Source organism: Nyctereutes procyonoides, unplaced genomic scaffold, assembly GCF_905146905.1.
Source record: "Nyctereutes procyonoides isolate TBG_1078 unplaced genomic scaffold, NYPRO_anot_genome, whole genome shotgun sequence".
Lineage (NCBI taxonomy): Eukaryota > Metazoa > Chordata > Mammalia > Carnivora > Canidae > Nyctereutes > Nyctereutes procyonoides.
In genome coordinates, this window is record NW_026575146.1 from 72,743,058 (window position 1) to 72,756,419 (window position 13,362).

The following is a 13,362-nucleotide window of genomic DNA, read 5'->3' on the forward strand; positions in this document are numbered from 1 at the left end:
AGGTGCTGGGGGCAGGATTCATTCATGCACTCATTCATTCATTCATTCATTCACCAGGCAAACATCTACTCCCCACAGGGGCTGGGGACAAAGAGAAGAACTTGATCATCTGACTCCTGCCTGCAGGCACCACATCTCCTCTGACCCCCAAACCCAATGCCCCCGACCCGACTCAGGAGCATTCAGCTTCCCAGCCTGCCTTGGGGCTATGTCGCAGTCCACACAAGCTCCCAGCTCCACAGTGAGAAGCAGGCAGGGACACAAGTTCCTCACACTCCTAAGGGCCTCACACCTGGGGTGTGATGCTCTGAAGTTGCCACCTTGAAATCCTTAATAATTGTATTTATTAAGGATTTTTTTATTTTTTTAATTTTTTAAAGATTTATTTATTTATTTATTTATTTATTTATTTATTTATTTATGATAGACAGAGAGAGAGAGAGACAGAGAGAGAGAGAGAGAGAGGCAGAGATACAGGAGGAGGGAGAAGCAGGCTCCTTGCTGAGAGCCCAACGTGGGACTCGATCCCGGGACTCCAGGATTGCGCCCTGGGCCAAAGGCAGGCGCTAAACCGCTGAGCCATCCAGGGATCCCCTATTAAGGATTTTTTTAAAGGGGTGCCTGGGTGGTTCAGTTAGTTAAGCATCTGCCTTCTGCGCAGGTCATGATCCCAGAGTCCTGGGATCAAGCCCCACATAGGGCTCCCTGCTCACTGGGGAGCAAGCTTCTCCCTCTCCCTCTGTCCCCATCCCCACTTGTGCTCTCTTTCTCTCTCAAATAAATAAATAAAATCTTAAAAAGTGAAAGAAAAAAAAGGAAAGGAGTTTTTTTTTAAGTGCACGGGGCCTGAATGCAGGACCCTGAGATCAATGCCTGAGCTGAGATCAAGAGTTACTTAACCAACTAAGCCACCCAGGTACCCCTAGATTTGAATCTGTGTTTTGTAGATGAAGGTACAGTGGGGTAATACTTAATGGGGTAAGGAGCACGCACCGGGGAAATTGGAACCTTGGATCACACATCTCCCCCGTTCCCCACTTTCTCCTTCCCCAGAGCAGGTTCTCAGTCCCACTCCCACCCCCATGCCCCTACTGGGCACAGAGAGGGTTTGAGCCTTGCTGAGCTGAGAGGTGGGAGGCCTAGACACCTGTGTCTCCCCTACACTGCAAACCGCCCAGTCGAGCTTGAGGGATTGGACATTAACTAGCTGTGGGGAAGGTCACTGAGAGGATGGGACCACCAGTTGACCTGTGAGCTGGACCCAGCACCTCATCCCTGCCCCTGTCTGTGAAACGTGGGTTCTGCGTGTCTTTTTTGCTCCCAGAGGCTGCTCCTTGAACACCCACATGGTATAGGTGAGTGAGCCCAGTTAAGGCCTCCCCGTATATAAACTTTAAGATTTGGAGGCAGATGTGGGGATCCACTCATCTTGCAGCCCAAGACACGCCTCGTATGTAAGTTCCCTTTGCTTATTAGAACTGCCAGCTACCAACACATGCTATGACCTGGATCAACCTCAAAAAATTATGCTAAGTGAGAGGAGCCAGACACAAATGAAATGCCCAGAAAAGACAAATCCATGAAGACCAGAAATAGATTAGTGGTTCTCAGGGGCTGGGGGAGAGGAGAGAGGGGAATGGCTTCCAATGGGCATGGGGTCTCCTTTTGGGGTGATGGCAAATTTCTGGAACTGGATACTGTATACGTTGAAATGGTAAATTTTATGTTCTATGTTTTTTTACCACAATTTTTTTAAAGATTTATTTATTCATGATAGAGAGAGAGAGGCAGAGACACAGGCAGAGGGAGAAGCAGGCTCCATGTCGGGAGCCCGACGCGGGACTCGATCCCGGGACTCCAGGACCGTGCCCCGGGCCAAAAGCAGGCGCTAAACCGCTGAGCCACCAAGGGATCCCCCACACAATTTTTTTTTTTAGTCTAAAATAAACAAAAACTGGGGCAGCCCGGGTGGCTCAGCGGTTTAGTGCCAATTTCAGCCCAAGGCATGATCCTGCAGACCTGGGATCGAGTCCCACATCGGGCTCCCCGCATGGAGCCTGCTTCTCCCTCTGCCTGTGTCTCTGCCTCTCTCTCTCTCTCTCTCTCTCTCTCTCTCTGTCTGTCTCTATGAATAAATAAATAAAATCTTAAAAAAAAATAAACAAAAACCAAACCACGCCCCAGGTCAAGAGAGACCATCACGGGAAGAAAGGAAGAAAGCTTTTACATTTTTATCAAAGGGGCCCCATATTTTCATTTTTCTCTGGGCCCTGCAAATTATGTAGACGGCCCTGGTGAGAAATTTCCAGTCTCAGAGCTGCCCTAAGCTTGACAAGGTCAAGCTGCCCTAAGTCGGGAGGGGGGGCAGTGCTTGGGTGGTTCAGTGGTTGAGCATTTGCCTTTGTTGTGCCCCCCCACCCCCTGGTGGACACATGGCGGTCTGCTCGGTCTGCTCGCGGCGAGCCCCAGCCCCGAGCCCCGATATAGGTTGGGAAGTTGCTGACCAGGAAAATTGCTGAATTGATCACAAATACAGAAAAGGAAATGAGAAGAGCACAATCCGCAACTGCATAGCGAGAGCTTCAGTTCCTTTTCATGTGTAACTGGTTCCTCCCTTAACTGCTCAACCACTGGTCTCTCAAACACAAGGCAACTTGTCACGTTTAACTAAATGGTGCCAGGGGTTACCAGAGAGGTGTCGCACAGCATCAGCAGAGCACATCCCGAGCCATGAGTTGTCGACCCTAGGTCATCATGTCCCCTGCCCATCCGTCCAGTTGCCATTGCTACTGTATCGTCCACAACCTGGTCTGGCTGCAGGGACAGCTGCGCTGACTGTGGATGTGCATGCCTGTGTCTCTGAGTATGTGTTTTGTACCACGTATCCACAGGGGTGAGGACACCTGTGTGTGTATATGTGCACACATGCTCACATGCTAGGTATTTGAAACCAGCCTCCAAAGCTAATAGTGAGAGAGACCATGTATATCTTGGGTACCATATTAGGGATTTGACTTGACTCTATTTCTGGCACAACAGAAGCCCCATTAAAGTGTTTAAAAGCAGGACAGGGCACCTGCGTGGCTCAGTTGGTTAAGCATCTCCCTTTAGCTCAGGTTATGATCCCAGGGTCCTGGGATCAAGTCCCACATGGAGCTCATTGCTCATCAGGGAACCTACCTCTCCCTCTCCATCTGCCTCTCCCCTCCAGCTCATGCTCTCTGTCGTTTTCTCTCTCCCAAATAATTAAATAAAATCTTTAAAAAAATAAAAGCAGAACAATTGGGCTTATAACAGTGAAAATATTAAGTGGTCCTGCAGAGCCTGGTCACTCATGAGAGAAGACCCAGAAGGAGCTGCTCTCAGTCTCTGGCTCGTTCTGCACAGCAAGACTCATTTCTTCCAGGCTTGGAAGGGGTATCTCTGCCCCAATCTGTGTTGCCGACCATAACGTGCCTGTCAGTCTGGGCTGGACCAGGGAGAGCTAGCCAAATCCTGAGCCAAATTCAAGCCTCCACAGCCCTTGAACCCTGGAGTCCCTGAGCTGCCCCAGGCGACTTCAGGGTGAGAGGGTGAATTCACCTGTTGTGCTCAGGGACATAAACTAGAGAGACCTACAACTGCAGAGTTGGCAAGTGACTTCCCCCAGACTCCTCCTAGAGTCCTGGCTGTGGTTTCTGGGGGCTGAGGCCCGGGAAGGGGCTCAGAGCAGGTGCAGTGGTGGGATGTCTAAGTCTAGGACATGTGACATTACCCAAGATGGCGATGGGGGGTGGGGACTAAGAGAGAATCAAAGAAATACCATAACCCAGGTGGAGGATTCAAGAAGGCAGCACATGTAACAGACAGAATAATGGCCCCCAAAGATGCCCACACTCGAATCCCCAGAGCCTGTGAATATGTGAGCTTGCAGGGCAAGGGATTTGCAGGTATTACATTAAAGATTTGGGATGGAGAGATGATCCAAGTGGAAAGTGAATGTGACCACAAGTTTGTAAGAAGGCAGAGGGAGATCTGACGACAGAAGGGATAGGAGGATGTGCGACAGCAGAAGAGATTGTAGTGCTGGGGGTCCAGGTGCACTGGCAGACGCTGGGAACCTCAAGAAGCCAGGAACAGAATCTCCCCCAGAACCTCCCGAAGGACCCAACCCTGCCAACACCCTGACTTTAGCCTCGTGAGACTCACTTCAGACTTTTGGACTCCAGGACTGTGAAAATACATTTGTTTTGTTTTAGCCACTACATTTAAGTTTAACTCCGGCTCCCTTGGAAGGCTCCAGGGGAGGATCCATCTCCTGGCCTTTCCAGCTTCTAGAATTGCATCCTCCATCTTCAAACCAGCAGTGTGGCATCTTCTCTCTCTGACTTGCTTTGAGATGCTCTTCTGTCCCCTGGCCTTCTCTTCTGTGTTCCAGTATCCCCTTGCTTCCCTCTTATAAGAATGTTTGGAGGGGCACCTGGAGTGGTTCAGTGGTTGAGCATCTACCTTTGGCTCAGGTCGTGATCCCAAGGTCCTGGATCGAGTCCCGCATCAGACTCCCTGCATGTAGCCTGCTTCTCCCTCTGCCTATGCCTTTGTTTCTGGGTCTCTCATGAATAAATAAATAAAATCTTTTTAAAAAAGAATGTTTGGAGTTACATTTGGGGCCCACCTGGATGACCCTGGATAATCTCCCCACCTCAAAATGCTTAACTTAATTCTGTCAGCAAAGTCCTTTTTGTCGCATAAAAATTAACGTTAAGGTTAATTAAGGTTTAATTAAATCCCGAATTAAGGTTTCAGGGATTAGGACCTGGTATCTTTGGGGGACATCATTCAGCCTATCCCAGATGGAAACACCCATTTCAATGATGAGGGGTGTCCAGGGTAGGCAGGCCCTTTGATCCAGAACCTTTAAAATAGGAAACGAGGGGCGCCTGGGTGGCTCATTCAGTTAAGCATCTGCCGTTGGCTCAGGTCATGATCTCAGGGTCCTGGGATCGAGTCCTGCCTCAGGCTCCCTGTTCTGCTTCCCCCACTCTCTCTGCCCCTTCCCCTGCTCATTCTCTCTCTCTTTCTCTATCAAAAATAAATAAAATCGGGCAGCCCCAGTGGCACAGCGGTTTGGCACCGCCTGCAGCCTGGAGTGTGATCCTGGAGACCCGGGGTGCAGTCCCACATCGGGCTCCCTGCATGGAGCCTGCTTCTCCCTCTGCCTGTGTCTCTGCCTCTCTCTGTGTGTCTATGAATAAATAAATGAAATCTTTTAATAAATAAATAAAATCTTTTTTAAAATTAAAAAACTGGCTGCTTGGGTGGCTCAGTTGGTTAAGTGTCCGCCTTCAGCTCAGGTCATGATCCCAGGGTCCTGGGATTGAGTCCCATGTTGGGTTGCCGGCTCAGTGGGGAGTCTGCTTCTCCCTCTCCCCTCCCTGATTATTCTCTCTCTCTCTCTCTCTCTCTCTCAAATAAATAAATCTTTTTAAAATTTAAAAAATAAAATAGGGAGAGAGGTAGGATGAGTCATCTGTTCTCCAATAACACTGCCTGACTTTCCAGGGGGCTATGAAACAGCACCTCTTCCTCCTGGATAGTCAATCCGTGCCAGCCAGAGACAGTGAGAAGTGGTTCCACTCAAGAAGCACAGATCACAAAGTGCCTGGGTGGCTCAGTCAGTTAAGCATCTGCCTTTGGCTCAGGTCATGATCCCAGATTCAAGCCCTGCATCAGGATCCCTGATCAGCAGGGAGTCTGGAGTCTGCTTCTCCCTCTCCCTCTGTCTGCTGTTCCCCTGCTTGTCTGTCTGTCTGTCTCTCTGCCAAATAAATAAAATATTTTTTAAAAAGAAGAAGAAACAGCACAGGTCACTCCCATTACTCAGTAGGGAAGGATATTTGGTAACTTCAAGACTTGAACAGGATCTAGTTTGTTGCCTGCACTTAGAGAAAATTATGAAATGGTCTCGTTTTTTTTGTTTGTTTGTTTTTGTTTGTTTTTTTAAGATTTTATTTATTGGGCAGCCTGGGTGGCTCAGCGGTTTGTTGCCTGCCTTCAGTCCAGGGCATGATCCTGGGGACCCGGGATCGAGTCCTACATCGGGCTCCCTGCATGGAGCCGGCTTCTCCCTCTGCCTGTGTCTCTGCCTCTGTGTGTGTGTGTGTGTGTGTGTGTGTGTGTGTGTGTCTCATGAATAAATAAATATGCAGAGACACAGGCAGAGGAAGAAGCAGGCTCCACACAGGGAGCCCAATGTGGGACTGGATCCCAGGACCCTGGGATCACGAGCTGAGCGGAAAGCAGATGTTTAAGCACTGAGCCACCTAGGAGTCCCTCCTCTGTGTTCTTACTGCAATCAGGATGGAGTTCATTACATGAAAATGATTTACTTACTCGTTGAGCTAGTCCACTGACCCGGACATAGGGTCTCACTCTGGTTCCAGCCCTGACTCCACTACTGGCCTGTGTGTGGAAGATTTCCCTCTGGGGTTGGCCTGCCCTCCACCAACCATGCAAAAGGAGCTGGGTTTACCCACTGCAAATGTAATGCAGAGGGAAAGCCTGCCGGCTGGGAATCAATCACTGAACCCAACTCAGAAATCCTCCTAGAGGCTGGAAATGTGACTTTGGCCATTCAATTACCCTGCTCCGGTCCCCAGTTTTTCTTAGAAATGAAAATCTGTAACAATGTTTGTTTAACAAACACACCAAGCCCCTCCTAAATGCTCTACAAATACTAATTCGTTTCCTGCCCGTGACGCCCTGTGCCCTGCGTGTTATTTCCCCATTTTGGAGCAGGGAAAACGGAAGCACAGAGAGGGTAAGCAAGCTGCCCGAGGTCACACAGCCCCCGGGGCGGGGTGGGGGGGCGGGGGACTGCACCCCGGGCTGTCCCGCACCACGCGAGCCCCGAGCCCCAGGCGGGGAGGAGGCCTGGTCCTGGCGGAGGGAGTCGTGACTGAGGGTCCCTGTCTGTCCCCCGCACCGGGATGCGGGCTCTGGGAGCGGCCACGCTGTCTGGCGCACAGGGCGAGGCACTGCATGAACCCTGCAGAATGGAGCGGGGAGGCCGCCCCAGCCCTCCCGCCGCGCTCTGCTGGGGGAGCTGTGTGCCGGGCCGGGGCCTCCAGCGCCAGCAAACGGGATCCTGGCGCGACTCGGGACCCGGAGGAACCCGGGGTCTGGCCGCGCGGACGGAACAGAACGCGCTCGCGGCGGGGCACGCGCGCCCCCTGGCGGCGGAGTCCTGCCAGCACAGCGCCGCCGGGAGACCGGACGGTTTGCTCTGGGCGGGTGGGTCGGGCCCAGCGGAGATGCTCTCGCCAGGGTTCGCGGCGGGGCCTGGGAGTCTGGGAAGCTGGCGGCGTCTCCCAGTGGCTTCCAGGCTTTTCTGTGATGCACAGTAAGAAACGATTTTCGCAATAACACAGTTTCAGGAAATGCCCCCCTGTACGGCTTGATTTTTTTTTTTGTTCTGTTCCTATTTGTAAACACTGATCAGAATCTTTTCAGTTGATTCCTGGACTCTATAATGGGGACCCTGCTGCCCCATTTTTTCCCCAGTTCACACAGAAAGATTATGATGAAGCAAAAGTTAGCACCCAGGCCCGGGCTTCCAGATAAGGAATCTGAGCTCAGAGAGGCCAAGATACCTGTTCAAGGTCACACAGCTCAGTTTTGCAGTGCCAGCCTCTGCCTCTCTTATGAAGGAGAAAAACCATTAAATGCTCCTAATTTCACTGTTGAATAAAGCTTAATTTAGTCCTCTCTCTGTTTCAGCCAGCTTGACTGAGGGGCACTGGCCTGCTGTTTTCTTGTAACGTACAGTGTAAATTACTGACATTGCAGAGCTCAGGCTTAAAATTGCAAGTCTTCATCTGTAACAAAACGAACCAGAGATGGAGATAAAGTCTGTGGTTATTCTCCATGGTTCACCCAAACCATCCCACTTAAATGTATATAAAGGTAACAGGTAAAATATGAACATCATCTTCTGAGCAGTAGTTGCAGGGACTGCTCAGGCCGAGGTCCACAGGAATGCCAAAACCTGAGGCAGGTGTCAGCGCTGCAATGTTTTGCCAGCAGGAGCTTGGCTGCTCCAGGTGAACTTGAACTTCAGTCTTGACATTTGCATTTGTTCCTGCCAAAGAGCAACTACCAGCTAGGAGTGCTTCAAGCTCAGTTCAAGCTCTGAGGGTTCCTTGCGCCCCCCCCCCCCCCACCGCTGTGAGTACCCAGGGTGACCAGCCTCACGAAGTCTCAGCTGTGGCCACAGCTTCTGAGAGATGTACTCTTCCTCCTCCCCCTCCTTCCCCTCCTCCTCCCCCTCCTCCTCTTCCTTCTCTTCATCTTGTTCTGCGGGGTGCCAAGAGATGAAGGATAATGAAAAGCCTAGAGTTACCCAAGTGCGGCATCTAAAAAGAAGAGCCTAGGGCAGCTCTGGTGGCTCAATGGTTTAGTGCCACCTGCAGCCCAGGCCATGATCCTGGAGACCCGGGATCAAGTCCCACATCAGGCTCCCTGCATGGAGCCTGCTTCTCCCTCTGCCTGTGTCTCTGCTTCTCTCTGTGTGTCTCTCATGAATAAGTAAAATCTTTAAATAAATAAATAAATAAATAAATAAATAAATAAATAAATAAATAAAATTTAAAAAAATAAAAAGAAGACCCTTATCACAGTGAACTGGGGTCCTGTGTGAGTTTCCAGTAAACTGGGGTCCTGTATGAGTTTTCTAAGGCTCCTGTAACAATGTACCACAAATGTAGTCACTTAGAGCAACAGAAAATTCTGTCACAGTTCTGGAGGCAAGAACTCTGCAGTCAAGGAGTCGGCAGGGCTACTTCCTCTGAAGGCTCTAGGGGAAGATCCATGCTTATCTCTTCCAGATTCTGGTGGCTCCAGGTTTTCCTGGGCTTGTGGCTGCATCACCCGAGTCTTTGCCTTTGTGATCACATGATGTCTCCTCCTCTCTGATAGTGTGTGCCTTCTGTCTCTGATAAGGACACTTGCCATTACATTTACAAGCTATACCTGTTTAGTTTTGTTTTGTTTTTCCAAATATGGTCACATTCATAGGTTTCCAGGGTTCAGTAAGGACATAGGCATATTTTCTGGGGTGGGGGGTATTATTCTACCCACTATAGATCCCAAAGACTAAAACTACCAAGGGTGAACAAAGATTAAATTCACTCTACCAGTTCACAGAAGTGCAAGTGTCAGATAAAACCAAATGGAGGTAGGGTACCTGGGTGGTTTAGTGGTTGAGCATCTGCCTTTGACTCAGGTTGAGATCCCGGGGCCCTGGGATTGAGTCCCACATCAGGCTCCCAGGAGGGAGCCTGCTTCTCCCTCTGCCTATGTCTCTGCCTTTCTCTGTGTATCTCTCATGAATAAATAAATATAAATAAATAAAATAAAATTACAAAACTTTTAAATCACAGGAATACACAAATACATATTACATTAGCTGTCAGAGTAATGATGGCATCGCACATCACATAACCTTGACAAAACTCCAGATTGTGGGGTGGGTGGGGGTGGGGTGGTGGCAAATAACATTTTCTTAAATTTTATTATTCATGAGAGACACAGAGTGAGAGGCAGAGACACAGGCAGAGGGAGAAGCAGGCTCCATGCAGGAAGCCCAATGTGGGACTCCATCCGGGTACTCCAGGATTGTGCCCTGAGCCAGAGGCAGCCGCTCCACCGCTGAGCCACCCAGGCGTCCCTCAAGTAACATTTTAGTATTATTATCAAAATACTTTTAACCATGCAAATCACCTGAAAGGATCTTGGCCAACCCTAGGCTTCCAGACAACACTGCTGGCCTAAAAACCCCAGCATTCTTGACCTACGCTGAGTCTTCCAATTTATTTTTATTTTTTAAAGATTTTATTTATTTTTTTTCAAGAAAAACAGAGAGGCAGAGACAGGCAGAGGGAGAAGCAGGGTCCATCCGTGGGACTCAATCCCAGGACCCCGAGATCTCAACCTGAGCCAAAAGCAGATGCTCAATCACTGAGCCACCCAGGCATCCTTCTTTTCTTTTTTTCCAAGTTTTTATTGCCTTCCAATTTTATTTTATTAATCTTAGTCCCTGAAGTCCCACCAAATAGGATCACCTACGTTCTGGCCGAGAAAATGGCCGCCCATCTCGCGACTACATTTCCCAGGCTCCCTTGCAGGTAGGTGTGACCGTATGACTAAGCTCTCATCTAAGGAAAGGCCCAGTAAAGATGTAGAAAAACCGCAGCTCAAGTCCTTAAAAGGCGGCAGCTTGCTCTCCAATATCTCTGTCCCCTTTCCCGCTTGCTGTAATAAGGTCGTGGTGGTGGAGACTTTGCTTCAACCGAGCTGAAGGAGGAAAGAAACACCTTAGAATAATGGCTTCCAAGGTTCCCAGACCAGCAGTGATCTCACCTGGAAGTTGGCAAGAAAGGCAAATTCTCAGGCCCATCCAAGACTTGCTGAATCAGAAACGCTGGGGCTTGGGGCCCAGCACTCTGTGTTTCAAAAAACCCTCCAGGGGATTCTGATGAACACTCAATTTTGAGGACTACTGAGCTGGGAGCTGCAGAGCAGCAAGAGTGAATGACCTCAGGAGACCAGCTTGGATATTTATGTGAGAAAATCAATTTTCTATTTTATTAAAGCCTCTGTTATTTGGTCATTGGTAAATCAAATCAATATCTTAATCGACAATATACTTAAATATTGATTAAACAGCCTTGATTTTCTTTTTTTTAAGATTTTATTTATTTATTCATGAGAAACACAGAGAGGCAGAGGGAGAAGCAGGCTCCCCTGCAGGGAACCTGCTGCAGCACTTGATCCCAGGACCCCAGGATCACGACCTGAGCCAAAGGCAGACGTTTAACTACTGAGCTGCCCTGGTGCCCCAATTTTTTTTTTTCTTAGATTTTTATTTTTAAATAGTCTCTACACCCAAGATGGGGCTCAAACTCACAACTCTGAGATCAGGAGTCACGTGATCCACTGACTTGAGCCAGCAAGGTGCCTTTGATTCTTTTTTGAATTAAGAATTTCAAGGGGTGGGGGCGTCTAGGTGGCTCAGTTGATTAAGCGTCTGCCTTAGACTAAGGTCATGATCTCAGGATCCCTGGATTGAGCTGCACATGGGGCTCCCTGCTCAGTGGGGGGCCTGCTTCTCCCGCCACCTCTGCTTCTCCCCCTGCTTGTGCTCTCTCTCCTTCTCTTTCTGTCAAATACGTAAATAAAATCTTAAGGGGAAAAAAATGAATTTCAGGGGATGCCTGACTGTTGTGCCCAAGATTGCGAATCCGAGAAACCACCAAGGAGCCGACACTGATGCAAGTGCATGAGGGTTTATTAGCAAGCTCGAGCTTGGGTCCAAGTATACTCCATACAGCAGAGCAGGGGCTTGGACCCCGAGACTAAGAAGCACAGCAGTGTTATAGGGGCCAGTGGCCAATGAGGTTGTAACATACGCAGAAAGTTGCACAGTCATGTTGGTCCACACGCAGGTGGACCAACTGAATTATGATTCACCTTATAGTGACCAGTTGAACTAGCCTATTATTCTGGTTAGAATTGGCACGCAGGTTTGGTGGGCAAAAGAGGGGTTTTCATTCCTTGGCTGGTTAAAGGTCAGAGGTCCCGCATTCCTAAGTGTGCTGGTTTCTGATAAGGGTGTGCTTAATAGCTAAACTAGGGTGAGGGAGTGCCTTAAACAATAGGCAGGTCGTGCGGGGGAGGGGGGTTTACATGAGATGGCAGGTGGAGCCCACCATCCACAAAATGGAGTTAGTCCTGCTCTGCTTGTCCAGGGGTAGGAGATTTTTGTTAGATTTCCTGGGTCCCAGGGATCCCTGGGTGGCGCAGCGGTTTGGCGCCTGCCTTTGGCCCACGGCGTGATCCTGGAGACCCGGGATCGAATCCCACGTCTGGCTCCCAGTGCATGGAGCCTGCTTCTCCCTCTGCCTGTGTCTCTGCCTCTCTCTCTCTCTCTCTCTGTGACTATCATAAATAAATAAAAATTAAAAAAAAAAAAAAGATTTCCTGGGTCCCACATGACTGGCTCAGTCAGAAAAGCCTGCAACTCTTGATCTCAGGTCATGAATTTGGGCCCCACACTGAATGTAGAGTTTAAAAAAACAAAAAACAAACAAAAAAAAAACTTAGGGGATCCCTGGGTGGCTCAGCGGTTTGGTGCCTGCCTTTGGCCCAGGGCCCGATCCTGGAGTCCTGGGATGGAGTCCCGTGTCGGGCTCCCGGCATGGAGCCTGCTTCTCCCTCCTCCTGTGTCTCTGCCTCTCTCTCTCTCTATGTTTATCATAAATAAATAAATCTTAAAAAAAAACAAAAACAAAAAACTTAGGGACACCAGGATGGCTAGATCAGTTGAGTGACCAACTCGATTTTGGCTCAGTCATGATATTGGGGTGGTGAGATCCAGCTCTGCATTGGGCTCCACACTTGACACAGTCTGCTTGAGATTCTCTCTCTGCCCCTCCTCCCTCCCTCCCAAATAATCATTTAAAAAAAACTTTTTTAATGAATTTTAAGGGTGCCTGGATGGCTTAATCAGTTAAGCATCTGACTTTGGCTCCGGTCATAATCTCAGGGTCCTAGGATCAGCCCTGAATGGCTCCCTGCTCAATGGGGAGTCTGCTTCTCCCTCTCCCCCTGCCTCTACCCCTACCCTCCCATGTGTGCACTTGTGTGCATTTTCTCTCAAATAAATATTTACTTTGTTGGACCCTGGCTCACGGGTGCCAACGTGTCCCGGTGGACGCCCCAGAGACTCAGACCCCAGACAGGCAGATGCAATTAGCAAGAGGGTTTATTGAACGTTTGCGCAAACGGGCTCTCCGCCTCCGAGGATGAAAAGAGCCCCGATTAGCAATTACAGGGATCTTTTAAAGGCAAAAGGAAACCGCCTAAAGACAAAAGAACCGGGATCCCTGGGTGGCGCAGCGGTTTGGCGCCTGCCTTTGGCTCAGGGCGCGATCCTGGAGACCCGGGATCGAATCCCATATCGGGCTCCCGGTGCATGGAGCCTGCTTCTCCCTCTGCCTGTGTCTCTGCCTTTCTCTCTCTGTGAATATCATAAATAAATAAATTAAAAAAAAAAAAAGACAAAAGAACCGCGGGAGTCACATAGCATCCAGGTTGATTTCACAGAGGGTCAACATGAACCTATTCAGGGACATTCCAATCAGGGTGTGGGGGGAAATGGTTTTCTTATTGTAAACAGAATGCTTTTAGTTGCTAAAATTTCAGGAAGGCGCCTGGATGGGCTGCCTCTGGATTAGGGCTGGCCCTACTTAGAAGGGGGAAGGTTTCTTCAACTAAAAAAAAAAAAAAAAAAAAGAATTAAAAAAATAAATAAAAGTAAAAAAA